Consider the following 27,722-nt stretch of genomic DNA (forward strand, 5'->3'; position numbering starts at 1 on the left):
CGTGCCCCAGGCAGCTGCCGCACCAAACATGGGCAACCATGGTGACGCTTGCCACTGCAGAGCGCCTCCCTCCGGGCCACGTCCTGCAAGGGGCGTCTGCGTGTACTCTAGCTCAGGGCTTGTAACTCTATGAGAATCCTTGGCCAGAGGGGACCAAAGATGCAGAAAGAGGCCACCAGGTCTTCCTTTTCCAGTGATCAGTCCATGTGATGCTGTCACTTTATAGACTAACTTCTTACATATTCAGAGATCTGGGCTTACCATTAGGAAGAGACCAAGATGTCATCAAAAGAAAATTGTAAGAAAAACCACAGATCCAAGAGTCAGTAAAATACCCAGCCTATACACACCGTTAGTGATCTGAACTTTACTGCCCATGGCCAGAAATAAAGATGCTACCACCTGACAAGTGAGAGCAGGAGAGAAAGCAAGGCTTGACCCAAGGGTGAGCTCTGTCTACTAGAGGCAAAATTTTGAAGTTTAAGGTATTGACTTCCATGCCTTAGACCCAATAGTCACCTAATACTATGGAATAGAAAGTTATCAGCAAACTTTACAGGCCTCCCTGGGCTTTGAAGTCTGTCTTTCTGGAAGTATCCCCACATACACACCTCATTAGATGGCAAGGCTAAGGATAGGATCTGTCACTCTGGTACCCAAAGATGTAGGCAGAAGAGAGAGGCCATGATTGTTCCCTGTCCTAGCTAAGGAGATTTAGAAAATAAGGTTATTTAGTGGGAAATACATGGTGGGTGGAGACAGACGGGCCCCAGATGCTGCTGATTCCAACTGTAAAGGTGGGTGAAGGAGGGCCATGGGGTCAGTGGTACAAAAAAGATCAGGGCCTGCCGTCAGCCCAGGAGGTTTGGCCTGGCATGAATGAGGGGCTCATGTTGCAGACTTGTGAGGAAGGAGATTGAGCTAAGAGAAAGGGTCCAGACAAGACGCCTAAAGGGGAGAATGAGCGAGACTCTGGAGATGGAGGGACAGAAGGAAGTCTTCAGGCAGATGTATGGATTTGTGGGTTGGAAGGCTGAGGCTGAGTGTGACCTGGACAGCCAGTCAGGTCCTGCTGTAAAACAGCCCAGTGTGTCTGCCGTGCTGAGGGCCCAGTTGGTCAGCGAGAGGAAGGATGGAGGATGGGCTGTAGAGAAACTACTGTGGGACACACAGGACCGGAAGGATGAAGGAGGTCAAGTGAGGACAGCAAAACTCCATTAGGACTCTGGCAGCTGTAGTGACAGAACCGGGAGACACTGGCAAAATGATGGTGACTGAACCTTCTGAAGAAGAGAGCTGACAATTGGAGAGGTACGGGGGGTCAGAGAGCTACGGCAGGGCAGGGAGAAGGGAATGCTGAAAGAGCAGCCAGGAAACTGGCAGATCGGAGAAGGAAGTGGCCTCAGGAAGCTGTCAGCACAGAGCTTCCTGGAGGTTGGTGCTGTCCTCGGTTCTCTATAGGGCACCTCTAGGACTCCTGGGCTGGGGAAACCCACGTGCTGAGGGCTCCAGATGACCTGCAGCATTGTGGAGAGGCAATGTGGATGGAAGGTGAATTCCTAGACACCACAGGTAAAGACTGTGGACGTCCAAGTTCCAAACTTTGGTAGGAAAGGAAACGAGACCAAAGATGTTGGCAAACAGGTCCAGTCAAGAGTCCTCATTGTCCTGGCCAGCCAGGTGGGTCCCCTGCATCTGTAAGCGGCAAGTACCATTGGCAAGGCGTTTCAGAATGTAATGAGATGTAATACCAGTGTACACTCGCTCTTAGGTCTCCTCCTCACTTCCCAAGCTCCCCTCCTCTCTGCTTTGCAGTAACACTTTAAGACATTGGATAGCTGATATAAAGAGCTGAGATGCGGGGCTGGGAGGATGGCTCAGTGGATAAGGCACTTGTTACACACGGGGAAAGACTTGAGTTGGGATGCCCAGAGGGTAGATAAAACTAGTCATGGTAGCTCCCGCTGGTAAGCCCAGCATCTCTACAGTAAGATGGAGACAGACCCAGGGAATATGTGGAAGTTCATGGGTCAGCTGACCTAGCATGGATGGTGGCAGACAACAGAAAAGAAACCATCTCAAACAAGGTGCAAACAGGAACTGACACCCAAGGTTGTCCTCTGACCCCTACACTATAATACAGCATGCCTGAACACACACACAAATGCACATATCAACATATCCAGTGCATGCCTAAACATACACACAAATACACATATCAACACAGCCAGTGCATGCCTAAACATACACACAAATACACATATGAACACAGCCAGTACATGGCTAAACACACATACAAATAAATACACATATCAACATAGCCAGTGTATGACTGAACATACATACACATACACATATCAACACAGTCAGTGCATGCCTGGCCACACACACACATATGCACATATGAACACAGCCAGGGCATGGCTAAACACACATACAAATAAATACACATATCAACACAGCCAGTGCATGGCTGAACACACACACACACAAATGCACATATCAAAATAGCCAGTGCATGCCTGAACACACACATACAAATGCACATATCATACACTCACACACGAGAACAAACTGAGATGTGTTTAAACATGAAAAGAAAATGATAATCACAGGCAAATTATGAAAGATGATTCTTTTTAGCTATAGTTATGTTCCTGGTTTGGGGTGCTTTGTGACTATTTGGTTGATACAACCAAAGTCTAATGACGGAGGGGGGAGACTTGGAGTAAGAAAGGAGAAACACGCCCTGTTCAGCTGCAAAACAGAGCAGATTTTCTTACAGGATATTATTTCCACTGGAGTGAAATTACAAATGAGAGTCCATTCAGAACTCGGCTAGTTGCTTTTGAGGCGGTAAAGAACATCATTACACTCTTAACCTTGGGGATTAAACAGCCATGGTTTTCCCACAATCGTAAAATCTGGGCCAAAAAAAAAGCAAAATTTAGAATAATTAGAAGGATATGCATTTTAAGTCAATTAAGTATAATCTAGATAGCATTTTTAAAAGATCTAAAGTGTTCAAGAAAAATCTCTAAAGTCTTAATTGATAATGTGTGATTTTTTTGTGCCCAAACATTTTAACAGACTATTATTCCACGTCACTTTGAGATGATTTGTGACCTGAGCCCAGAAAATGTTGTCATCGTAATTAATGAGGTAGATCCTCCAGGACAATGTAACCACAGTGTTCAGTGGGATTAATAGCAGCATTTGTGTAATGTGTGAATAAAGAGAGAGAGAGAGAGAAAGGAAAATGGGTGTTTTGTAGCCTTTATTCATAGAGAAACAATAAGAAAAAAAATCACCCAGAAATGTGAGGCTTTGCATGCCTATTGTTTCATTCAACATTCTCCAGAAATATCTGCCCAGTGCCAGGCACCACACTTAGGGCTGGGAATGAATGAAGCACAGAGAACACAGTGTTGTTCCAACCACCTATGGCCATAATACCAAGTCACCTGCTCACAAAAGAAAGGGAGGGAGGGAGAGAGGGAGGGAGGGAGGGAGGGAGGGAGGGAGGGAGGGAGGGAGAGAGGAAAGAAGGGAGGAGAAAGGAAGGAATGAGAAAAAGAAAGGAAGGAAGGAAAGAATGAGAAAGGAAGGAAGGAAGGAAGGAAGGAAAGAAGGAAGGGAGAGAGAAGAAAGAAAGAAGGAAGGACAGGAGAAAGAAAGAAAGAAAGAAAGAAAGAAAGAAAGAAAGAAAGAAAGAAAGAAAGAAAGGAGGGAGGGAGGGAGGGAGGGAGGGAGGGAGGGAGGGAGGGAGGGAGGAAGGAAAGAAAGAAAGAAAGAAAGAAAGAAAGAAAGAAAGAAAGAAAGAAAGAAAGAAAGAAAGAAAGAAAGGAGGAGGGAGGGAGGAAAAGGAAGGAAGGGAGGAATGGAGAGAGAAGAAGGAAGGAAGGACAGGAGAAGGAAAAGAAAGAAAGAGAGAAAGGGAGAGAGGGAGGGAGGGAGAGAGGGCAGAAGGAAGGAAGAAAGGAAGGAAGGGTGAGGAAGAGAGAGAAACAGAAATTTCACTTCTGAGAATATATTTAAAAGAATTAGAAGCAGGGATGTGGTGAGAGTTTTGCACATCCATGTGCTTGCTCTCATTAGGTACAACAGCCAGAAGGTGGGGATAAGTAGGCACTGCTGATGGACTAGATAAAGTGTGGGGGAGCCGTGGGATGGAATATGATTTCAACTTTAAAAGAGAAGAACTCTGGCACCTGCTACCGCATAGATTATGCTGAGTGACTAAGCCAGTCCCAAGGGTAAGTACGGTAGCCTTCTACTGGTATGACCTTCCTAGAGTCGGTGGGAGAAAAATGATTGAAAAGCTCTGGGAGGTGAGATTTAAGCAGTTGTTGTTTATTGGGGCTACAGTTTCAGTCCGGGATGATGAAAATGTTCTAGAGGCCTGGAGACGTAATACGACAAGCGTGAGGACCCGAGTTCAGATCCCAGCAACAAGTAACAAGTCCCATGCATGCCTGAAACCCCAGCAGAGAGGAAGGCAGAGACAAGAGGATTGCTGGGCCAGGGTGGCTACCAATCTAGTTGTGAGTTTCAGGCTCACAGAGAAATCCTGCCTCAAGGGGACGGAGCCCAGTGATAATCAATTTCCTCCTCTGGCCTTCTTGCAGTTAACACATGCGCACACAGAACATATACCATCCCCTCTCAAAAATAAATTAATTGAGGTAGGAGGGAGAAAGGGAGGAAAGGAGGGAAAGAAGGAAGAAAGGAAGGAAGGAAGGAAGGAAGGAAGGAAGGAAGGAAGGAAGGAAGGAAGAAGATATTTGAATATGAAGACAGAATACAGCATCTATCATCCAAAGGGAACTTCTCCCACAGCCCTCAGAGGAAAAGCCCTGTCCACACCTTGACCTTGGCCTTCTAATCTCTAGAATCACAAGACGATAGAGCCGCCTTAAAATCACCTGGTGTGTGATATTTAGTTATGGGCATCCTATCCAGTAAATACATTCATCAGAGAATCTCAGAGCCAAGGATTGGTTAGGCTGCAGACTCCAGCTTCCACTCCTGATATTAAAATATAAAATATAAATCAGCTATGATGGGGTACAGCTATAATCCCAGCACTTAGGAGGCTAAGACAGGACAAGCACACATTTGAAGCCAGTCTGGGTCACATAGTGAAATCCCATCTCAAAAATGGTATACAATGGGCTGGAGAGATGGCTCAGTGGTTAAGAGCATTGCCTGCTCTTCCAATGGTCCTGAGTTCAATTCCCGGCAACCACATGGTGGCTCACAACCATCTGTAAAGAGGTCTAGTGCCCTCTTCTGGCCTGCAGACATGCACACAGACAGAATATTGTATGCATAATAAATAAATAAATAAATAAATAAATAAATAAATAAATATTAAAAAAATGGTATACAATGTACAGGGGATACACTGTAAGTAAATATATAGTATGCCCACACATAATAAATGTTCTATAAAGTGAGAAGCAGAGAGATTCTTAGCATCAATAAGCAACATTAAGTTGAGGCTTCCTGACTGTCTGACAATGTAATTGTCCATTTTACGGCATCCCTGACACACGGACACAGCCCCTCTCAAAGCTGAAGAGTCCCAGTGATTAAATATATGAATTTACTTTTTTTACATCCTTACCCAAACATCCTTCATCGATCCTTTTGGTCTAGTTCATTCAGTCTTTCTGCATCATGCCTGAAGCATCCATCTGTTCAGAGATATCACAGTAATACCCTGTGCAATCATATTCCCTGTCAGCTCCATTACTGCGTTAGTCAGGGACTAACTGAACCAACAAGAGTTAACCCATGACATTTCATTCTGTGGGGACATCTCGGCATAGACCTTATGTTCCTGCCACCAAGGCTGGTGTTGGCCTCTAGCACACCCTGCCACACCATGCCAGCTGCAAGCTCCTGTTCACAGCTTTCAGTCATGCCATCCACTTGAGCACTTCGATCTTGCCGGCGAGTCCTCCCTGTCCTTAGTCCCCGTCTCTTATTGCTTTTCCATCAGCAACAAGACCGCCCCATCAGCCAGGCCTTGGTGGGAATCCGAATGCACATTTAAACCCATCTCCTGCAATCGCCTATGATTCCCTGATGACAGCGGCTCTTGACTTGTGGGAACCAAGCATGTGCCCATCTCTTGGAGTATATGCTTCTAAGGCTTCATCAGAACACAATGTCGAAGAAAACAGGCCATCTGTAGAAACTGATGCGTGAAGGAATGAATGACTCCTCTAGATAAAAGACAGTTTCCCATCACACACATTAGACTTTCAAACGCCAGAAGGGAGGCTGCATCTCTCCAGGATACCTTTCTCCAGTTGCACACCTAGACACACAGCATGGCCATGGTTTCTAGACTCCTCATCTGCATAGAGGCCCATCCCTAGCACATGATATCCTCACAGGACTCTAGCAGGATGGCCCCACCCTTTAGTAACCAGGATATTATGACCATACTGCTGTGAATGAGATTCATGTTAATTTTTATTTAGTATCATTTTTATTACTTTTTATTATTACTATTTGAGTAGCCAGGGTTTAAATACTGGCTCACAGTAAGCCATGGTCAATCATAATCCTATCATTCTTTCAAATGAACTGACATCAGATTTCCTCCATCTTGTGCTGAGCTAATTGGTTTTGTTTTTGTCTACAGACAGGATTTATCTTTATTCCCGCTAAATGTCATTTTATTGGTTTCCATCCATCATTTTAGCCAACTAAAATCTCAACTCTGAAATCTGGCATCTAGCCCACCAGCTCTGTGACTGCAGTGACTCCCGAGAGAGAGAAATCTCCAGCGTCTCTGTCATCCTTGTCACCCATGAGCACATTAGCAGATCAGGCGGGGGAAGGGAGAGCTCTGGGCAGAGTACTGGGGAGGACCCTCAGGCACCTCTGCTGATCTATTTATCAATACTCTGATAGGTTTGTCCAAAGAAAGATGACGTCACCCTAACTGTCCCCTCAGCCAGGGTAGTCGTCTTCATACTGCCCATGGGATGTCAAGAAAAGTCTCTCTGGCCCTGCCAGGCTAGTCTGGTAAGACCGTGAATGGGCGGATCTGGCTCTTAATGGCAGCCTTTCCTGCCAAGCATTTCCACGCTAGCTCTTCAAAGTTCTATTGAGAGCTTTTCTCAGAACCAATATTAATATGAAACGTATCGTTTGTATTTTCCAGAACACCACTTTTCCTCCTTTTTTGGGAAAGGACGACTTTTCTCCCCTTCCAGCTTTCTGTAATTCCATCTGGCAAAATTAAACACGGTTTGTCAAAATCCAGAGACAGTGTTTGTGGTAACTGAGCGACCCACCATGGCTCTCTCCTCTCATGGGCTCTCATGGAGGGCATTTCTTCTCTCCCTTCTCTTTGGGATTTTCATCCCTAGTAGAGAAAAAAGAAACCCAGAGAGCCAAGTCCTAAATATGCAGGTCCCAAGTTCGAGAGTCCTGGGTCTTTATTCCCCGGCAGCTCATCTCTTGAAGGTGACTTCTGCATTCCTATAAATCTCAGGATCAGGGTCAGGGGTCTGTGAGGCACCAACCAGGACACGGAGTCTTTCCTGCCACCATCTTAACCTCACAGCCCTATTACAAAAGTGCTGACCTGTCATATTTCCACAGATAATGTTGCATTTGTAGTTCTTAACGATTTGCATCCATCACATGAACTTGCGTGGTCTGAAATATCTGTAGTCAAGTGGAAAATTAAAAGCAATTTGCGGTTGATTTTTCTCTTTTTTTAAGATTTATTTTTATTTTCAAGTATGTGTAGATGTCTGTATATGGGCTTGTGCCCATGAGTGCAGGTGCCCGTACAAGACAAACGAGGGTGATGTGTACCCTGAAGCTGGAGTTACGGGTAGACGTGGGTGCTGGGAAATGAACTGGGGTTCTCTGCAAGAGCAGTATTCACTTTTAACTGCTGAGCCATCCCTCCTGGCTTGTAGTTCGTCTTCTATTTTTTTAAAAAAAATGTCCATCACTGTGAGAAGCCCCAGAGCTGTAAACATCTAAATCTCCCACACACAATAATACAGGCACCACAGGGCAGGGCACTATACATGAATTTCAGCTCACAACATCTCAACAGGACGATTTCATCTTGGGGACATTCATTTGTCTGCTCTATCATGTTGCCTGCAGGCTCCACAGCAGCTCTTGGCAGGCTACAGGCTGACCACTGAGACGATCAGCTAATATTAAAACCACGCTCATCACAGGGGGCCTGGGATCGCCAGGGTCCTGCCTGTGTCCTGGCAAAGGTCCAGCTGTCTCCCTTTGACTTGCTAAAGTGTTCTAGTGGGGGTGATAAAGTGTATGGTCATTCCAGCTGATGTGGGAAGGCTTAGAATCTACACATTTTGTGCTCTGGAAGACATTACTGACATCATGTGTACATATTTAAAATGCCATCTGAAGCTGCCTCTAAGCAGCAGTCTTGAAAAATACAGTGAAGTTACTAGAAGTCTGGAAGTTTATCAAGAACGTAAAGAAAAAGACCCACTTATGGAGTAGCTTGGGACTTCCCACCAAGACCCCACAGGGCCTGCTCATCTTGAGGGGAGCTGTCCAGAGTGAGGACGCAAAGGGATCCACAGAGTTCAAACCAGGGAAGATGAACAGAATCCTCAGAAGGACCAGATGGGATAAGAAGCAGCGTGTCAACAGGATGCTAACAGGCAGCCAGGGTGGTCAGAAGGCAGCACACAGGCATTGCAAGGTAGGTGGGCACCGCTTCACCTGCACATCAGCTTGCTTCACGGAGGCCAGGAGCCCATGGGGAGGACACGAAAAATGAAGGGGGTAACTGCTGCCTAGACTTAAGACTTGAGAGCTATACTGCGTGTGTACATATGGACAGAGGTCAGAGGTCAACCTTGGGTATCATTCTTCAAGTACCACCTACCTTGTTTTTTTGCTGTTGTTGTTTTTGTTTTGAGACAGGGTTTCTTACTGACCGGAAATTTAGCACATAACCAGGCTGGCTGACCAGAGGGCTTCTGGGTTCAGTGCCGGGATTACAAGTTTGGCACCACACCTGGCTCTTTTCCTGTGGGTGCTGGGAACCAAACTCAGCTCCTCATGCTCATATAGCGAGCACATTGCTGACTGAATCATCTCCCTTGCCCTCATAGGAGCCTTTGAATCTTCCTTCCCTAGCTTCCATTTGTGTTTGCTCAGTCTGCGGATTCCTTCACAGACTTGGCCTCCAGAGGTCTACAGAGCCGTCCTCTGAGCATGAGGACAGGAGAGCAGAATCAATTCTCCACTGGAAGGCGCTCTCTTGAGTAAGAAGAACTTCCGGGTAACAGCTCTCTGGGCCTTTGCATTGAGGCACCGAACTCTAAAGTCTGTGAGATTCTCAATTTCGATTGACTGGACCAACAGATGTGATGACAGTGAGCTCACACGCAGCATGTGACTCCACGCCAATGAATTTCACAGGCTTTAGCTCTTCCTTCACGTAGGGCAGGCATAACCGTTTCTCTCCTTCCATGTGTAAAGGTGTTAATGGTATACAGTATGTACACTATCTGTACACAGTTACCCCTTGCTTATGTGCAGGAGACATTCACAGGACCCCCTGCCAACACCGAAGCCCACGCATGCTCGAGAACCCCGAATAGAAAGCCACAGAGTTTCCCAGAACCCGCGCACATCCACCTGGTTTGAGCCCAGCACACCAGGCAAGTGCCGTACCCCTGCTTCCCACCCCAGCCCCGTGCTTACATCACATCCAGGTGATGCTCTATCGCTTCTACCAAGGTCAGTGCTACATAAATAGCTGTGGCACTGTACTATTTAGAGGTCCCAATACGACAAAAAGACATGGATCTTTTTTATGTATTTTTTTTTCCCAATAGGTGGTTGACTGAACCTGCAGGCACGGAACCCACAGACACAGGTGCCCCACTTATGTATGGGACAAGTTATGTCACCTGCTAAGACTTTATTTTGGATAGTAGGACATTTTATTGTACCATTTTAAAGCAGCAGGGAAAAAATTATTCTCAAAAGAGAGGCAGAGTTTGGAAAGACCATCTGCTTCCTTTGGAAGAGCATACACACAAACTATGGCATGGAGGCATGCTATGGGAGTGTTCTTTCTCCCAAATGCTGGTCTTTGTGTCATGACTATTCACATTCTTCTGTGTCCTGAGTGAGCCTGCAAAGCATTTTATTCGTAATCCTTATAGCCATCCCAGTACCTATTTCATAGGTGATAAAAAGAGACCAAGGAGTTACACGCATGCATTAGGCTCCCTGTCTCTAATATTATATTTAATTATCCTAAGAACATAGCCCAGAGGTAAGAATGCAGCTTCCTCATCGGAAGCTGGCTTGTCACAGTTCAGCTCCAACCTAGTCCCTCCTCAGTCAGGTGAAGAGGGTCTGGGCTCGTAAGCTCCCAGCAGTGGGGCTAGGCCAACCTTGTTGGCGACCTGGTACTTATACCTCTTGTGTGTCACCAACCTGCCTGAAAATGGGCCATGTGATGTTCTCTGTACCTGCTCTCGTGGCCTACCTCACAGCTGAACTTATGCCCCCACCCCACCTCTGTCCCTTAGTTTCTCATCTCTCAAGGCTCATCTCAAATGCTACTTACCCCCAAAAGGCCCTCTATCTGCCCCTCCACACATACTCCGCCTCCTCTGAACTCCCCAACCCCCATGTACTGTACATGATAGTCCCTGGGACCTTGCTTTAGGCTCTGTGCTCCCTAAGAACAGTGACTAGACCGCTCTGGATGCTGAGGAGTTAGAGATTGGCCTGAGGTGGATCATACCATCATGCCTAGGGTGTACCTGATGAAGACGGCCACTCTGTCCTCACCTCTAGGGCAGTGTGCCCGCCCGCTGAAGCTGAATTCCTGGATACAGAATGGTTCTCAGTGGATCACGGATAAAAGGAGAGCATGGGGGTTTTATGCTGTGCGTGTGTGAGTGTGTGTGAGTGTGTGTGTGTGTGTGTGTGTGTGTTCTTTTAACCAGAAAAGTCTCTTTATGATCACTGGACTGGTTTCCATTTTAAGCTAATTAGTAAACTACATTTTGGCTCTGTAACTGGCTAGCTTAAATTTAGCTCATCTTTTCCCTTAAAGTCAAGCTGTCGGTGGGGTTTGTAAGATTTGCAATTAAAATCGCAACTCATTTCCAAGAGGATGCAAGCTTCCCCTCCCCCTTCTTTCCTATCTTTAGTTTTGGCCCTACAGAGGAGGGCCCCTGAGTGGACAAAGAAGATCACCCCTGACTAGCAAAACATTCATGAGCCCGGTCAACACCACCCTTGTTTGCCTTCCATACAATCAGGACCAGTGCTCAGGGCTGCAAAGTGTCCCTCGGGTGTGCAGCTGAGCCCCTATCCTCTACAGGATCCCAGTGGGGTCATTAAAGGTGTGCAGCAACCCCCCCTCCACTAAGGCTAGCAGTGGAGGGCTAGCTGAGGTCCCCGGGGTACCAGCCATGCATATACTTTAGTTGCTGTATACGGCAGGGTAGCTCTGAGGAGTCTCAGGAGAGAGGCCGACTGCAAGCAAGAAAGGTATACACGGGGGAAGCGAGGCAATGTCCAACTACAGACTATTACACAGTCATCATGGCCAACCAGGACACTATAACCGAGGCTGGGTCCCACTGGGTTCCAAGAGTGCCTTGGAGAGGCATCTGGACAGGTATGAAGGCTACAGTCACCCAGCCTCCTGCCTCTGTGACAAGAGTCATTCTGAGACCTGGAGAAGGTCCCCAGACCTTCTCTCCTCTGGTTCCCCACTCCACAACCTCTGCACTTGGCTGAGACATTCTGCTCTTCCTTCTACTCCGGCTCCCCTGGAGCTATGCCAGGACCTCTTTCCCTGACCAAATCTTCCTGCCTTCTCCAAGCGTGGTTCAGAGGCTCCCAGCCCAGCCCAGCGCCCCAGCCCCATGCAAGTCAGATGAAAGATGCTAGTGACCGGTAGATGCTCACCCAGCCTCCTCGGAGCAGAAGAAAGACATCAAGCCTGGTCCTCCCTGTGTGAGCCACCGGGCTGTCCCGCCTCCAAGGGGAGCCTGGAGGCAAGGCAGATGATGAGCAGACTGTGTGCATCTCATGTCCCTCCTGGCCGGCAGTAACCATCCATTATGCAGGCTCTAACAGGACCCGCAGACCCCCCAGAATGCTCCAGGAACAGGGTAAGGGCTGTGGTGGGGGTGGGGGAAAGCAATCACCTCAGTTAGCCGCCTCTGCTTCCCATCCAGGCTCCTGCTCTCTGCCACAAGACCCTGTGTTCTGGGAGGTGGTAAGTAGGGCAGATGGGTTGCCTCAGGGGGCAGGCTGCACTTAGTGAAATGAGCTCTGTGGCCTGGGAATTCGACTGAGCAGAGGGCTGGAGTAAGACCTGTATCTCAGCAGTCAGAGGATCACCCTGGGGAAAGCTGGAACCCCTTTGTTCTCCCAGCAGCTTAGTCCTGAACAATGTTCTCCCTCCCTGGATCTGATACAGGGACTCTGGAAGCTTCTGGGTCCTTCCAGCCTAGCCCCCTCCCCCCCCCCCAGGGTGCTAGCCCGGTGGAAGCTCCTGGTACCTGTCCATGGACATGTGGTCTTTCAGGAAAGGAAACATGTTTTATGTAGGGGCTTTGCCCTTCCTCTGGGGTTGTTCATCTGGCAGTTGAAATGACAAAATAAACTTCCTTGGGCCAGCAAGATGGCTCAGCAGGTAAAGGAGCTTGCGGCTAAGCCTGACAAACCTGAGTTTGAGGCCCTGAACCCACACGGCGAGAGAAAACTAACTTCCACGGGTTGTCCTCTGACTCCTTCTACATGTGCACTGCGGCAGATGTGTGCAAGTGTGTGTACACACACATTCACTAAATAAATACAACAAAACTTAAAAAAAAATAACCTTCCTTTTAGGAAACCATGGCCACAGGTAGCAGGCATCATTACTGTACATCCATATTTAAATAGCAAAATAAGAAGCTGGAAGTCTTTTGTCCCTGACCTGAGTGTGTGTGTGTGTGTGTGTGAGAGAGCAGAGAGTGCTGGGGGAGTGTCAGGATATGACAAAAGTCTTTTCATTATTGTCTCAATTGAGGGATGAACCCTGAGTGACTCTGGTTACTGTAGGCCCCAGAGGAAGGTGTTGGGGGGAGGATGTGTAATACAGTTGGCCACCCTCTTTCTGGGACACCATGTGACCATTCTGCACCCAGTATGCTCAGAATGCAAAGCCCTCCAGGCCATGGGTGGGGAGGGGAGAAACTGCATTTTATTCCGCTCAGTGAGTGCCTCGTTAGGAGCACCTGCCCCTTGTCTGTCAAGCTGCAGAGCACCATGGGTCACCCACGGGTTGTGACCCACTAATGGCCCATAAAATCAATTTAGCAGAGACTAAGGGGACCAGCTACAACATGACATTTGTGGAACCAGGAAACGTATCAGAATGCACTGCCTTCCTAAGTGACACGCATCCAACAGAAAGTGTGGCCCAGATTAAAGGTGCGCCCTCCAGTCTCAAGGTCTGGATTAAAGGTGTGTCATCCAGCCTCCTTCGACAAGGCCACACCTCCTAATAGTGTACTCCCCGTGAGCTTATGCAGGCCAAATACATTCAAACTACCGCAGTTGGCACACCCTGCCCCCTACCCTGAACTCTCCAGCCATGGGCTGGACTGTCCTTTCCCCAGTGCTTTTCTCTATAGACCCCAGGCATTTGGCTATATCTTCTGGTCCATTTCTGGCCCTTTGGTCTCTTGGCCATTGTTCCAGGTGCTACTCTCCCTCTACCCGTCCCCCCTCCCCCGTCTCTTCATGTGGCCCAGTTCAGTTTGCTGGTCATGTCCACTCTGGATCTCCCAGATGTCTCTACAGGAGAGCCTGTTCTCTCCCTTATATCTATAATAAAAGCCTCAAAGCCGAGGGTTTCTCTGTCATTCACTACCGAGTCCCAAAACAAAACATAACAACATAAAAGTAGGAGGAGAAATTGATAGAAAGAAGGGGTTCAGTGGGAGCAGGAGGAGGTGAAAGGGAGTACCAGGACTGTGAGAATCGTCAAAGTGTGTGTGCGTGTGTGTGTGTGTGTGTGTTTGTCAAAAAATTAATTTTAAGAAATTTTCAAGAAGCGTGTGGTGGCACATGTCTTTAATCCCAGTAGTTAGGAGTCAGAGGCAAGTCGATCTGCAAGTTCAAGGCTAGCCAGGGCTCTACACAGAAAGCCCATCTAAGAGAGAGAGAGAGAGAAAGAGAGAGAGAGGAAAAAGAAAAAAGAAGAAAGGAATTTTCGAGGATCAACCTCATGTAGCAAATCTCTCATTTTTGAGGCCTTAAGGCAAACATGTAGCACAATGTGATTAAAATTCTAAGACGTGAGCTGCTGTCCACCCATCCAACCGAGTCAGGAAAAGGAGGCTTAGAGAGTGGGAGACGAGCCACAGAGGGCTGGGCCACAGAAGCCGAGCCCCAGGTCTTATGTGAGTCCCCTCAGATCCTCTGCCGATCCCCAAGTCACACACACTCTGACACATACTAAAATCCAAACCGAGGTGAGAATTCCGCCCACCACAGGCATCAGAGTCTGAGGTTTATGTCTAACCAAGTCAGCTAACGAAAGCATCAACGTTTGGGGCTGGAGAGAAGGCTCAGCAGCCAAGAGCACTTTCTGCTCTTCCAGAGGACCTGGGCTCAGGATAGCCTGTCACTCTGGTGCTAGGGGCTCCAGCACCTTCTCCTGGCCTCTGCAGCTACCCACACACACTTTCTGTCTCTCAGTCCACCTCTAGCTCTCCATGTATCTCGGTCCCTCCTTCTCTTCCTCCCACTTCCCCTTCTTTGTGCCTCTTTCTGCAGGAAGATGGACCTCAGTTTTAAGGTAGAACCCAGACAGCACATGTTAATCCTAAAATGAACCAGATACTGGAGATATTTGACAAACATTTTAAAGCAACTCTTCTAACAAATGTTCTCAGTAAGATAAAGAAAACATGATCCAATCAATATAAAGATAACACGTCTCAGTCAAGAAGTCTAAAATATAAAAGTGAACTGATCTCTGGCATTGTTCACAATAACCCAAAGGTAGAAAAAAATCCAAATGCCTACCGTCTGTTGAATGGATAAACAAGTGTATTATATGCACACATATAAATGCAATACTAATAGAAGCCACAATATGGACGAAGTTGAGACATTACGTTAAATAAGAGAAGGCAGACACAAAACACATCATAGCTTATGATTCCTTTTTGGGAAATAGCATAGTTTGAATGTGAAATGTTCTTCATTCTCCATGAGTGTGAACACTTAGTCCCTAGAGCTCCTTTGAGAGACTGTGGAACCTTCTGGACACGGGGCTTACTAGCAGATGCAAGGCCATGAGGGTAGGCCTTGAGGGTTAGAAGGCTTAGGTCTCCTGATCCTCTGAGATGCAGTAGACCTTAGGACCATGAGTTGAACCTCAGTCACCATGCCTTCTCCATGATGACAAACTGAGAATACACAGACCTGTGAAGAACAAGCAAATCCACCCCCAACAAAAAGAACAGGCAAATCTATAAATCTACAGACATGAAATAATGAAATAGACCATTGTTACCAGAAGTAGAAAGTGATTGATCAGGAGAGTGGTTTTCTGTTTGGGGTGAATGAAAGGTTTTGGGGTTAAGTATTGACAATTGTTGTGTAACTCTGGAAACACTGAGAGTCACTGGTTTGAAGTCCTACACAGAATCTAATGAGCATGGTACAAGTGGACGGTGTCAGAAATCAAAGGAGCCACTGGACAGACTCTGCATCCGTGGAAACGACAGAAAAAGCCAGCAGATTGGAAGAGAGATGAGTTTAAAAGGTACTCAAAGAAGGGAGGGGAAGGAGACAAAAGAGGAGGGGAAGGGGGAGAGGATGAGGGGAGAAAGGGAGAGGGGAACAGAAAGTCTAGGTGCTGTGGAACTGGACAGATAGAGCTAACTGCGTGAAGATGGAGAGGCGGGAAGGTCTGAGAACAATAGAGGAGGCAACAGGGGTTTGTGGGAAACGTGCACGGGGGGGGGGGGGGGGGGCAGAGTCCAGATCAAGATGCTAAGCACCTGAACACTTCTACACAGAGGGAGAAGTGGGCAAGATGGCATAAATCCTTGTGCTGCTCCACCCCCATCCTGTTCCCTAGCTGGCTTCCCTGGGAGATTCAGCTTCAGAGAGATTTTTCTTTACATTTAAATGAGAGGACTTTAAATTGCTTAGACCTGACTCTGGTTCCCCAGAACGCTTGCAAAGACCACGAGAAATCATGTGTAGTGGTTTGTGCTTGCAATCCCGCTGCTGGGGAAGGCAGAGCCAGGTAGGTGGATCCCTGAGGCTTGCTAGCCGACTAGTCTAACCAACTTGCTGAGTTCCAGACCAATGGAATGCCCTGTCTCAAAACAAAACAGAACAACAAAAACGTGGGCAATGACTTACGAATGGCACCCAAGATTGTCATGTGAGAACAAACATGCAGGTACATTTGAATAAGTAAATAAATAAATTCAGTGTTCCCAGTTTAATGCTCTGGGCAAAGCTGGTTGTAGCTGGGGTTAGCCCAAATTCTTCCCTACAATTTTGAAGTCTCTTCTTCTAGGGCAGTCCAATCAAATCCACAGTCCTGCATCAGCCCTACCCAGACACCACCTCTCTGCCAGACTCTTCCAGCCTGTGAGCTCTCCCCCACTCACTACAAAGAAGGATTCTTACTGCCGCTCAGTCCAGTCTGGAAACCACGTGTCCATGTGAAGGTTTCCTTTAGCACAAGGCTCTGTGATGACCAAACTTCCTCACCACTCAGACAAGCCTTGGTCAATGTTAGAATGGACCTCACACTCAATGCACACCTACAGTGTGGGGGTAACTGGCACTACCCTTACCCAGTGCAAAGCCAGTGGGAATCCAAATGTGGACCTTTAAATCAGGATGACTCAGCTCCCCGTCCAGATGCAGTTTAGATGTCTGTCCCCTACCCGAGCCTGGTACAGAATGGACTCAGCAAGCATTTCTTGGACCCAAATTCAAACCCAAGCATTTCTTTAGCTTCTGTCTGTAGTCATGTGTGTGGCCAAGTAGAAACCTCAGAATAAACATAAAGTGTCGCTTGTGTCACATAGGATGTCATCGGTGTGTGTGTGTGCGTGTGTGCGAATGAGCAGAGGGAGGCCACAAGGAAGACAGAAAACAGCAGTAAAGCAAGACCAAGCCCCCTTTACCGTCACTTTGACAAAGAACAAGGGATTTTGTGTCATTCTGAGAAGGATTTTGTAACTTGCAGACATTCCATCCGGTTTACAGAGAAAGAAGCTGAGCTTAGAGAGGATGTGTCCCCAACAACAGCGACTAGAAAGTGCTGGAACCCAGCCCGGCTCCCACCCATGAGTCCGGCCTCGCTGCCCCTCTCAGCGGAAGCGAGATCCACCACAGAGCCTCTCCTCCTTGCGATCTATCTTCAAAGCCCACTTTCCACGGAAGTCCAAGCTTGGCTGTGGACATATGAAGTAAACCCTAAAGTTTCTCCCCAGGCCTTCTTCTCACACGGTCACCATGGCGATGGGAAAATATTATGCAGTGGAGGAATTATGGGAATATGAATCAGCAGAAGCAGGGAGAGAGACCTCTGGAAAGCGGGGACTCCCAGTGGACACGCTGCCTTTTCAAAGTAAACCCCTGCGATGATGGATTGCCCTCCGCTTCCTGGAGGAGCCAGTGCCAGCCTCGTTGCATTAGTGGCTGACCCGCTTGCTCCGTGCAAACACTTCTTACAAGAAAAGCAATGGCCATTTATTAGCGTGATTGCTGCTTGGCAACCCAGAGTTATGGAAATCTGCTGGCTTCATTAAATTTTAAACATTGCTCCTTGCCAAGTGAAACAAAGTATTGATGTTGAGCCGGGTAGACATTTAATGTTGTCCAGCAGAATTTCAATGGTGAAGACTTGAAGCCTGATTTGGGGGTTGAGTGCTGGGGTTGTTGGGATGGAACGCTGAGCCTAAGCTGTGGTTGGCAAAGCCTCCCCACAAAACTTCTAGCTGATCTAAGTGTGATTTTTTTTTAAAGTTATCTATTGAGTTCCTCAAAATAATAAAAAATAAAATAAAATTCTAACATGAACCAGCAAGTCCACTTTTAGATATACATCAAAGAACTAGAAACAGGAATGCAAATAGAGCTTTCCCACTCGTGTTCATGGTAATTCTATCCACAGTAGCCAAAGACGGAAACAGCCCAAGTATCTACCAAAGAATAGACATCCATCTGGGAAACACTCCTGAGCCTCGGAAGATCATGGCGACCCTTGCTACAAGATGAATGAGCCCTGAGGATGCTACACTGAGCATGCGGAGAGAGGCAGACAAGTCTCAAGGACAGAAAGTAGAGCAGTAATTACTAGGGGCTGGGGTGGGGTGGGGAGAAGAATAGTGGTTTAATGGGGCAGAGCTCACACTTTGTAAGACGGACTGAGTTGTGGGACGCAGTGGTGAGAATTATTCTACAGCAGTCAGAACTGTCCTAAGTCCCCAGTGCTGATTTCCACCGTGCACTTACAGATGGCTAAGACGTCGGTTCTGCCACCACTGTGCACTTTGTCTTGGGGTTAAGATGTCCCTTCCACTATGTATTTTACCACATAAAGAAACTGCTAGTCAGAGCTGAGGATGCAGCTCGGTTTGAAGAGTGCTTGCCCACCCTGCAAAAGGCCCTGGGTTCGATTCCTGGCACCACTTAAACTGGATTAAATCTGTAATCTTAGCCCTCAAACAGGAGGACCAGAAGGTAAGGTCATCCTTGCATCCTTGACTACATAAAAAAAGTGAGAAAAGGAAATTGTCAACAGAGAAATAAATAATACCATTATTCTGATATCTTTTTTTTGGGGTGGGGGGTTTCGAGACAGGGTTTCTCTGTGGTTTTGGAGCCTGTCCTGATATCTTTATGCATCTCTATATCTTTATGCATCTCTATGCATTGGCTTGGACCACTTCTAGCCAGACCACACGTCTTTCAAGCAAACATCAGGCACATTTTATCAAAACACTTGGTGGTTTTGGGGTAGCATTTCATCGGGAAGTCATCAACACTGCTCTAAAACTGTATCAGTTTTGATGGGCATGGTGATACAGGCCTTAAACCCAGCACTCTGAAGCCTGAGGCTGGAGGATCTCTATGAGTTTAACGTCAGTCAGAGCTACATAGTAAGTCCTTGTCTTAAAACAACAACAATAACAACAGCAAAAACAAAAACAGAATTGCAGCTTGCAGCTTATAACTATGCTAAAGACAACCCAGTGGCAGAGGCCAGAAACTGGCTTTAAACCTAAAACACCCATTCTGAGATTGGGGCCACTCAGAACCATCTTGAACTGACTGCAAAATCAAAACTAGCAGTCATAAAGTATGATTAATTACTCCTTTCTTGGTTGGTCAAAGGACAGGTGATCCAGCTTCTGCCTCAGGAAAGAATATGGTTTTCACACCCATCTCAATAAAAGCCCGGATGGACACAGACACAGGACACTGGATTCGTCACCCTCTCTGGTGCGCCAGCCTTATTTCTCCAAAGCATATTCCCACCCCACCCCAGTCCCTCTCTTACTTTTCCCCATGGCCTCCATCTTATTCTTTGGGAATGGGCTGTAGAGGAGACATGCCTTGTCTTGGGCCCAAGGTGAGTCTCTATTCTCCAAGCACAATACCTTGGCCACAGAGAGCACAGCCTGCATTTTCTGTGACTAATGTGGCCAGTCATGCTTGCTCCTTCCTGATATCCTGACCATCTCCCTCCCTTCCCTCAGCATGCTCCCTCTAGGAAGCCTACCCTGACCCTGCAAGGCCTTCATCTGTCCACAATTCCCCACGCACCACAGGACAGTGATGTCATATCACATGGTGCCTTGATGCTCAAAGGCTGCTCCTTGGAGCAGGTAGCCCTGGGAGCTGATCAGCAGGGCCAGCAAGTCAGCATCTCTTCAGGATATTCAGAAGTGCCAAAGTCTGCAAGGCACGTTAGACTTTAAGTGCATCCTGGAAGTCACTTCCCCTCTATCTGCCTTCCTGTGGGACAGATTTTCTTTCGAGCTCTGCTTCGGGCTGCTGGACCAACTCATTGTACTGGAAGAGAGACTAGAGTACTGGAACTGTGTCCCCATCCCTCTCCCTTAGCTCTTTGTCAACATAGCAAGGTGAGCCCTACCATGCCTCAAGCCCTACCATGCCCAGCCTCCCTCTTGATCTATGCTCTCTTATTTTCCTCACTCCCGAGAACGGGGCTCTGGAGTCCTACCTTATGCTCACACTACCTGCATGTTCACACTCATGCTCCAGGAGCTGGGCTCTGGCGTCTCACCTTGTGTTCACATCACCTTCATGTTCACACTCATGCTCTAGGAACTGGGCTCTGGGGTCCCACCTTATGCTAACACCACCTGCATGTTCACACTCATGCTCCAGGAGCTGAGCTCTGGGGTCTCACCTTGTGTTCACACCACCTTCATGTTCACACTCATGCTCTAGGAACTGGGCTCTGGGGTCCCACCTTATGCTAACACCACCTGCATGTTCACACTCATGCTCCAGGAGCTGGGCTCTGGGGTTCCACCTTATGCAAACACCACCTTCATGTTCACACTCATGCTCCAGGAGCTGGGCTCTGGGGTCCCACCTTGTGTTCACACCACCTTCATGTTCACACTCATGCTCTAGGACTGGGCTCTGGGGTCACACCTCGTGTTCACAACACCTTCATGTTCACATTCGTGCTCTAGGAGCTGGGCTCTGGGGTCACACCTTGTGTTCACACCATCTTCATGTTCACACTCGTGCTTCAGGGCTGAGCACAGGACCGGTGTGCACAGTCATTTGGGTTTGATTTCACCATGAACATTTATCAGCTCTTTTTTAAAAATAAGTATTTGTGCTTTCCCTCGAGAGACCAGTTCTTCTAACCAAGAACTGCTACATCAGGTCTTCTGATGTAGAACTGATACCCTAGATCCCAGGTGATGCTGTTCTTCAGCCTCTTCCCTCCATAAGACTCGCTCTTCCAGCCTTGGAGAACTTTCCTATTCTCAGGTGCCATGAGAGGGGGTCCCACACAGTCTGTCGGTGGCAGAAACTGTATCCCTCAAAACATTCATTCCACTTCTCATGGCCTCAGAACCACACAGCCCAGTGGCTCTATTCGCAGCCAGGCAGTGTGGGTCAAGAGGCAACACAGATGCACTGAAATCAGACAGAAAAGGACTTGGAGGATAGAGCCCCAGCTCTGGCACCCCACCCAGAGATGGGGCAGCATATAGCCCTGGCCAGGAGGTCTGGGTGTGTCTCACCTCTCCCAGAACCAGAGGCTCAGATGCACCCGCCTTTCTGGCAGGCAGAGTGGACAGCCACATCATGGCCTGGACCAGAAAGGGTCTGAGGGTCTCACATAAGATCTGGCCCCGGGGTCCAAAAAAGCAGCCATGTTTTTCATTGTCACAGAGTGGAACAGCCAATGTTCCTTGGGGAAAGGGACAAGGTGAGCACAGTTGGCACCTGGCTGTAGTTGACAGTGAACAGTCTTCTGAGTCAGCACCTGGCATTGTAGCACAAGAGCTTGGACTTGGGCTCTGTCTGAGGGAAGTGGTCCATCCAAGCCTAGATGGTGAGCGGAGGAAGGAAATCTGACGGAGGCAGAGTCCCAGAGCTAAAATCCTGTGGGCAAGTCACCTGGCCTCTCTGAGCTAGAGGCGGGTGCCTGCCTGCAAACACCAGGGCCACTGCAAGGAGGAAAGAAACCTGGATACAGTGCTACTGTCGGAAAGTGAGGGGTGAGACAGAAGGTGTGCAGGGAGGGACCCCAAGCTGCCTCAGCGCTCATGAGGGACACACAGGAAGGACTGGGGAGAGGAAGAATGCCACACAGCAAAGCAGCAGCCATGAGGACTGGCCATCGCCCCTGACCTCCTTTCTAGGGCTCCTTGTCCCACTACAGGCCGCCACCTCCTCCTCCTCCAAGATGCTCTTCTGTCATTGAGCTAGCAAGAAACCATGGTGGCCCTGACATCCAAACACTACCTCAAAGCATCCTTCATACCATCTGGAGCGCCTAGTCCAACAGCCAAGCGTCCTCTCCTTGCATGCCAAAGGTGGGTGTGGCGGTACCATGAGGCAGATTCCTCTCCTGCCCTGACAGACCACCCATCTCCACACAGGCCTGTTTTTACACCAGTGCTGAGAGAGAAAAGGAGGCTGAGGGGCACACTGTCTGTGGTAGAGTCACTCGGGACAGCCCCAGAGCTAAGCCACGGAACGTGGTTAGCAAAAGTATGACGTGGTCCGGCTTCTTCTAAGTACTTCTGGATGCTTCCTCAGTTGCTCCTGCAGACTGCTTTGAGGGACTCTATTGTGCATGCTGCTGGGGTCCGTCCTGTCACCACGTCTCCCTCCCTCCTGGTGCAGTGTCCCAGTATGTGAAGCTACTGGATCTCTCTTTTCTTGCTAGTTTCCAGCTATAAATCATCTTGAACATGCTACTGTGACTACGGTTGCCTGAGGAAACGTGTGTGTGTGTCAACGGCACATTCTTCTAGATGGATCTCTCTACCCCTGCCACACGTATCCCTTTACATACATATGTAAACACACATTGTACCCAGGGATGTGGTTCAGCCTTGGTTCCTGCTCTGGTTTTGATATGGACTGAGGGCATGCCCAGATGGTCATGTCACCAGTGTGGTGAGATAGAGTCTGCTGGGTGGTCACTGAGGACTCTTCTCTAAGAATGGATTAATATGGCTCTCAGAAGAAGCAGTCATAAAAAAAAAAAAAGGCTTGCCAGGAGTGGTGGTGCACGCCTTTAAACCTAGCACTTGAGAGGCAGAGGCAGGCAGAAGTCTATGAGTTTGAAGCCAGCCTGGTCTACACAGAGAGTTCAAGGATAGCCAGGACTACACAGTGAGTCTCAAGAATATAAAACAAGCAAACTAAAAACCAGTCTGTTTCTGCTGACATTTGTGCCCCTGATTGTTATTATAAGCAAACAAACTGACCTAGAAATGATTCAAGAAAATGCATCTATACACTTAAGAGTTCTTCCACAGAGTGAGGGAGAGAAGAGAGAGAGAGAGAGAGAGAGAGAGAGAGAGAGAGAGAGAGAGAGAGAGAGAGAGAGAGAGCGCAAAGCCTGGTCTCTCCCTAGAATCTTTGGCTTCCTATGTCTGTCTGTCTGTCTGTCTGTCTGTCTCTCTCTCTCTCTCTCACACACACACACACACACACACACACACACCTGCAATTATGATGCCCTTCACCATGTCTTAGAAAATCACTGTTACAACAGACTCCAGGTCTTCTGTTACAGTAACAGAATGGACAGAGAGCCTCCAAACACAGCATCCGTCTCCTGGAATGACATTAGCAGTGGACAGCTCACCGGCAACGAGCGGGAGCTTCATGGCTCCAAGTCTTTACAACATATGCTGCTGTCATCTACATAAAATCTACAGAGAGCAAAATTAAGGTGATGTCAGAAGCCGAGTCATGCTTGCCTTGGTGGGAAATGAGGGGCTTCAGTCGCCATGGTACCTTTTCTTTATCCTTTCTTTCTTTCCTGTGTGGACTCTAGATATTTACAAATACTTGTATTTCTTTTGAGGGTCTCACACATGCATACAAAGTATTTTCATCATATTTTTCCCCAACTCCTCTTAGGTCTCCCTCGCATCACATCTCCCTCCCCACTTCACAGACTGTTTTCTTCTTTTCTGTAACGCACTGGAGCCAGTCTGTGCTACCCGTGTGCACATAGTGTGGGACCATCCACTCGGGCATTGGCCGCCTACCATGGGCCACACCCCTAAAGAAGCCTCCCTCCTCCAACACCCATCAACTGTGCACAGTTTCTCAGCTAGGGGTGTGGTCTCTCAAGCCCTTCTATGCTAGACTGCTGCTGGCTGGCAGCTCTGTGTGGACTCCCTGACAAGGTGAGCTCACTTTGGGAAAATCCGTGAAGCGAACACACAGGCCCTCTGAACACTCTGGACACTATAATTTCTTAAAGTTTATGAGATAAATAAATTTAGAAACAGCCCAGCTGGCTATGGCTATTATTGTCACCATGACACAGAGGAAGACGCTGGCAGTCAAGGTCACTGTCTGGTTCAAGGCTCACTTTTGGAGCTGATTTATATAAAGTTCTGTCTATCCCTCGCGATCAGAATCCGTCATTTCTCCCTCCATGTCTTCTCTGATTGTCGCTGGCATTCCTGTCATGTCATCTCCACAGGCTGGACTTGGTGACCATCAGATTTCATGAGTTTTTCGCCAGTTCTAACTGACATATCCTTTTCTGTACCCATCCCTGTGGTCTCCCCATCACTTCCTTACACAAGTTAGCTGTGGCCCATGAGTGTGGTCAGTATGACTCCTTTTAAATCCCCAAACTCACTCCGGGCAGCTTGGCTCTACTGGGAAGAGGGTAGCCATTCCCGTGATGCACAGAGACCTCTGCCAGCCTGTGTTTGACACCTATCACCCTACTTCATCCACCTACTTCCCTCTGTCACTCCAAACTATGTTTGTCAAACTCGAGCTGTATGACAATAGCAATCAATGACCTACCGTGGGGCTGCCCTGTGTGAATGGGTTTAGGGGTTGGGGGAGCCACACTGATGTAGAGCTAAAAGGATCCAGGTGTTCAAATCCCGACCCCGCTGCTGCAAGACTCTGCCCAAGCGGCTCGGCTTCTCAGAACCTGTTTCTTCACCTGTAGGGTGAGAGCGTAATGGTAGCCCTCGGTGTTCATTGAGGATGAGTGAGTTAGTGTTTGCTAAGGCTCTTTTAATGGGTGTCTGGTGGGAAGAAAGCACCCCAAAGTCTTGCTGGTGTCGATGGCCTACTAGGACTTATGGCTTCTCATTTTCTCTCTCCCTGCCTGCCTTAGTCTGCTGGAGTCAGGGTTTGCTGTTCTGTGATAGCAGAAGGCAAACCTACACAGGAAGATGTTAAGCGAGACAGCAGTGTTCAAGGTACAAAGTGCCCCAGGTTTATCCTTACTGACTGAGCACGGGCATGGGCCTAGATTCTAGTAGCCCAGCCATGCAATAGGGTTAGTAAGGCACACTCCATGGGTTGTCTGGTCCCAGAGAGGAGCTCATTTCCACCAATACTAACACTGGTGACTCTCACATGTGTTTGGGGATGAAGATGGGCCCCAGATTGTCTCCAAGGTCTCTCAGAGAGAAGAGGATTATTGCATGCTATAGAAGATCAGATGGAGGAGGGATCAGGCCAGAGTGGTCCTTGGTTACCAAGGAGACACAAAACTAAATAAGCAGAAGATGGGAAGTCACATCCTCAGGACAGAGACTTTCAGACAGCCTGTTTAGTAAGACGGACATGACAGAAGGGGACAGGTGCACGTTGAAAGCTGCCTTGTTTGACTTCAGGGTCCACAATCCTTCCGAACATAAGCAGCAGCAACTAAGCCACACGTGGCTGGGACAGGGATGGAAGGAAGTGGGAGGAGCCCTTTGATGGACAGATCCCAAGGGCAGGGCCTGTAGCTACTTTCGTTTTCCTTTTCTCTACTTAACTAATTGTTTGGAGAGATCTGGCTGATTGCCCACATTTGGAAGCCCTGCCCCCAATAGAATAGTTTGAGCATAGCCCACAGCTCTTCATGCATTTACTGTAGACAGTAGACAGTGTCTGAAGGCAGCTGCCTCAGGTTCTGCTGCAGAGGAGGAAGGCCAAGGCCCGGATTGCTGAGCAAGACAGTCCTCCCTTCTCCGAGTGCAGCCCGGTTTGTGTGTACTGTGTCAGGTCCCTCTCCAGGTTCCTGGGAGGGCGGAATGAAAGGAGATGTGAGTCCCTGTCCCTGTGACTGTGCCCAGCAGAAACTTTATGTCATCCGGGAGACACATGAAGAACTGAGACCTGCCACCCAGAGCTGCCCTCCCATAGACCCATCCCATAGAGTCAGTGAAATCCGCAACAATGAACAGGAAAAGGAAGGCCCCGCCGAGGAGGGCCATGCCCTCACCATGCATGCCCCACAGTCAACACTGCCTGATAGTGTACCATCTGCGCACTTTGCTTTGGCACTTCTGGCTGGCAGGGAGAGAGGACACAGGAAGAGAGAGGTCCAAACACTGGCCCCTCTCTCTACCACAGACACCTGCATTGTGGCAAGCAGATCTCTTCCTTCTGGTCCTGCTAGAATCTGGGTTCCACCTTGACCCCAGCCCTGGTTCCAAGGCGCCTGGCCGCCTACATCTAAGAAGCTCTAGTAAACCACATATTTGGGTGGGAATTGTGACCAGTGGGGGCCCTGTAAGATCAAGTGATTTCAGCTTCTAGGAGACCTGCACCTAAATGAGTACAGGCCTGTTCTGATCCCTGATAGCCACTGGCATCCATGGCTGTCAGTGAAGCCACAGTCAAGGAAAACCCAATGGTTTCACAAACCAGAGTCTGGGGCTTACTTAACACGCCCCTCAGGTCTATTGTGACGGGAGGGAGGGATGCGTGTGTGCTTGTGAGTAAGCCTTCTGTCGCCTGGGGCTAAAAATCAGTCAGCCTTGCCTAGCCTCTCCCAGAGAAGACATGGAATGCATAATTGATGGGCCAGCTATGCATATTCATGAGCTCATTGCCTTCCAAGGCCAGTTGCCGCTGTGACGGCTCCTCGCTAATGACTGTGACCAGCCTCGGAGAGGCCTCTAGTTCTCAGCATCACTACTGGGCTCTGAAACTAACTTGGAAGAAAATTCTCCAGACTGTGCCTACCTGTGGCACAATGTGGGAGAGCCCTGGATCCTAATCCCCATGATGATGGGTGGAATTCCATGTTCCTCACAGTGACACAGCCTGGAATGAAGCCCTGTTCAGTCTCAGATACCAAGGTGCCCAGACTGAGGCCCTGGTCTTTCAATCCAGCCAGATGCCTGTGGACTTGTCAACTCTAAGATGTACTTGCCACAGGCCTTTGGACTGGAGTGAGTTTGGGCTGGAGAGTTATGAGCACTGGCTGCTCTTCCAGAGGAGCCGGGTTCAATTCCCAGCACCCACATGGCAGCTCACAACTGCCTGTAAGGTAGCTAAAAGTGATTTGACACCCTCATATCGACAGAAATGCAGGCAAAACACCGATGCACATAAAATAAAATTAAGCAAACCATTAAAGAAAGAGAGCGACTCTGCATCTTGGTTGAAGTCAGTTTAAAAAGTGGGATTTCCTTTCTTAGTGGCCTAGAAAGTAATATGAGTCTCCTAGTCAGTAGGATCCCCCCCCCTCCCAGGCTCTGACTCCCCTAGGCTCTGAAGAAATATAGCAATGCCACCACTTTCCATACACCTCCTGTGTGCCAGGTAGTGTGCCTGATGCTCTGGAAGGTGGAGCGTGAATAAGGTCTGCACAGCAGCTGAGCACAGGCTGGTGCACAGTCAGAGCTTCCTTCCTTTGAATACTCTCCACCTTATTTATTGAGACAGGGTCTTTCACTGCAGCTGGAGCGCACGATTGATCAGGCTGGCTGACCAATGAGCTCCAGAAAACACCCTGCATCCACTTGCCCTCTCCCCGGCACCAAACTCAGGGGGAGGGAATATAATTGAGGTTATATAAGCATGCCTTGTTTTTACATGGATGCTGTGGATCCAAACATGGGTCCTCCCTTGGGCTTGACCATAAGCACCTTACTGACAGAGTATCTCCTCGCCCCAACCTTCCTTCCTTC

At 48.3% G+C, this 27,722-nt stretch overlaps 1 protein-coding gene across 2 annotated transcripts in view; it reads right to left on the reverse strand.

The window, feature by feature from the left end:
* The window catches only part of Eml1 (EMAP like 1), a 157,937-nt gene that overhangs the window by 107,857 nt on the left and 22,358 nt on the right, over positions 1–27,722 (reverse strand). Inside the window, exons 1-2 of one of the 2 annotated variants that reach the window (XM_057782215.1) lie at positions 12,213–12,315; positions 11,971–12,053 (exon numbers count right to left, since the gene is read on the reverse strand). The exons of the other annotated variant lie outside the window; for it this stretch is intronic. The gene's annotated coding sequence lies outside the window, so the exon portion shown is untranslated. Of the gene's footprint in view, positions 1–11,970; positions 12,054–12,212; positions 12,316–27,722 lie in introns of those variants that run through there. 2 annotated transcript variants of the gene reach the window in all.

The sequence above is a fragment of the Chionomys nivalis genome, chromosome 10 (genome assembly GCF_950005125.1).
Source record: "Chionomys nivalis chromosome 10, mChiNiv1.1, whole genome shotgun sequence".
NCBI lineage: Eukaryota > Metazoa > Chordata > Mammalia > Rodentia > Cricetidae > Chionomys > Chionomys nivalis.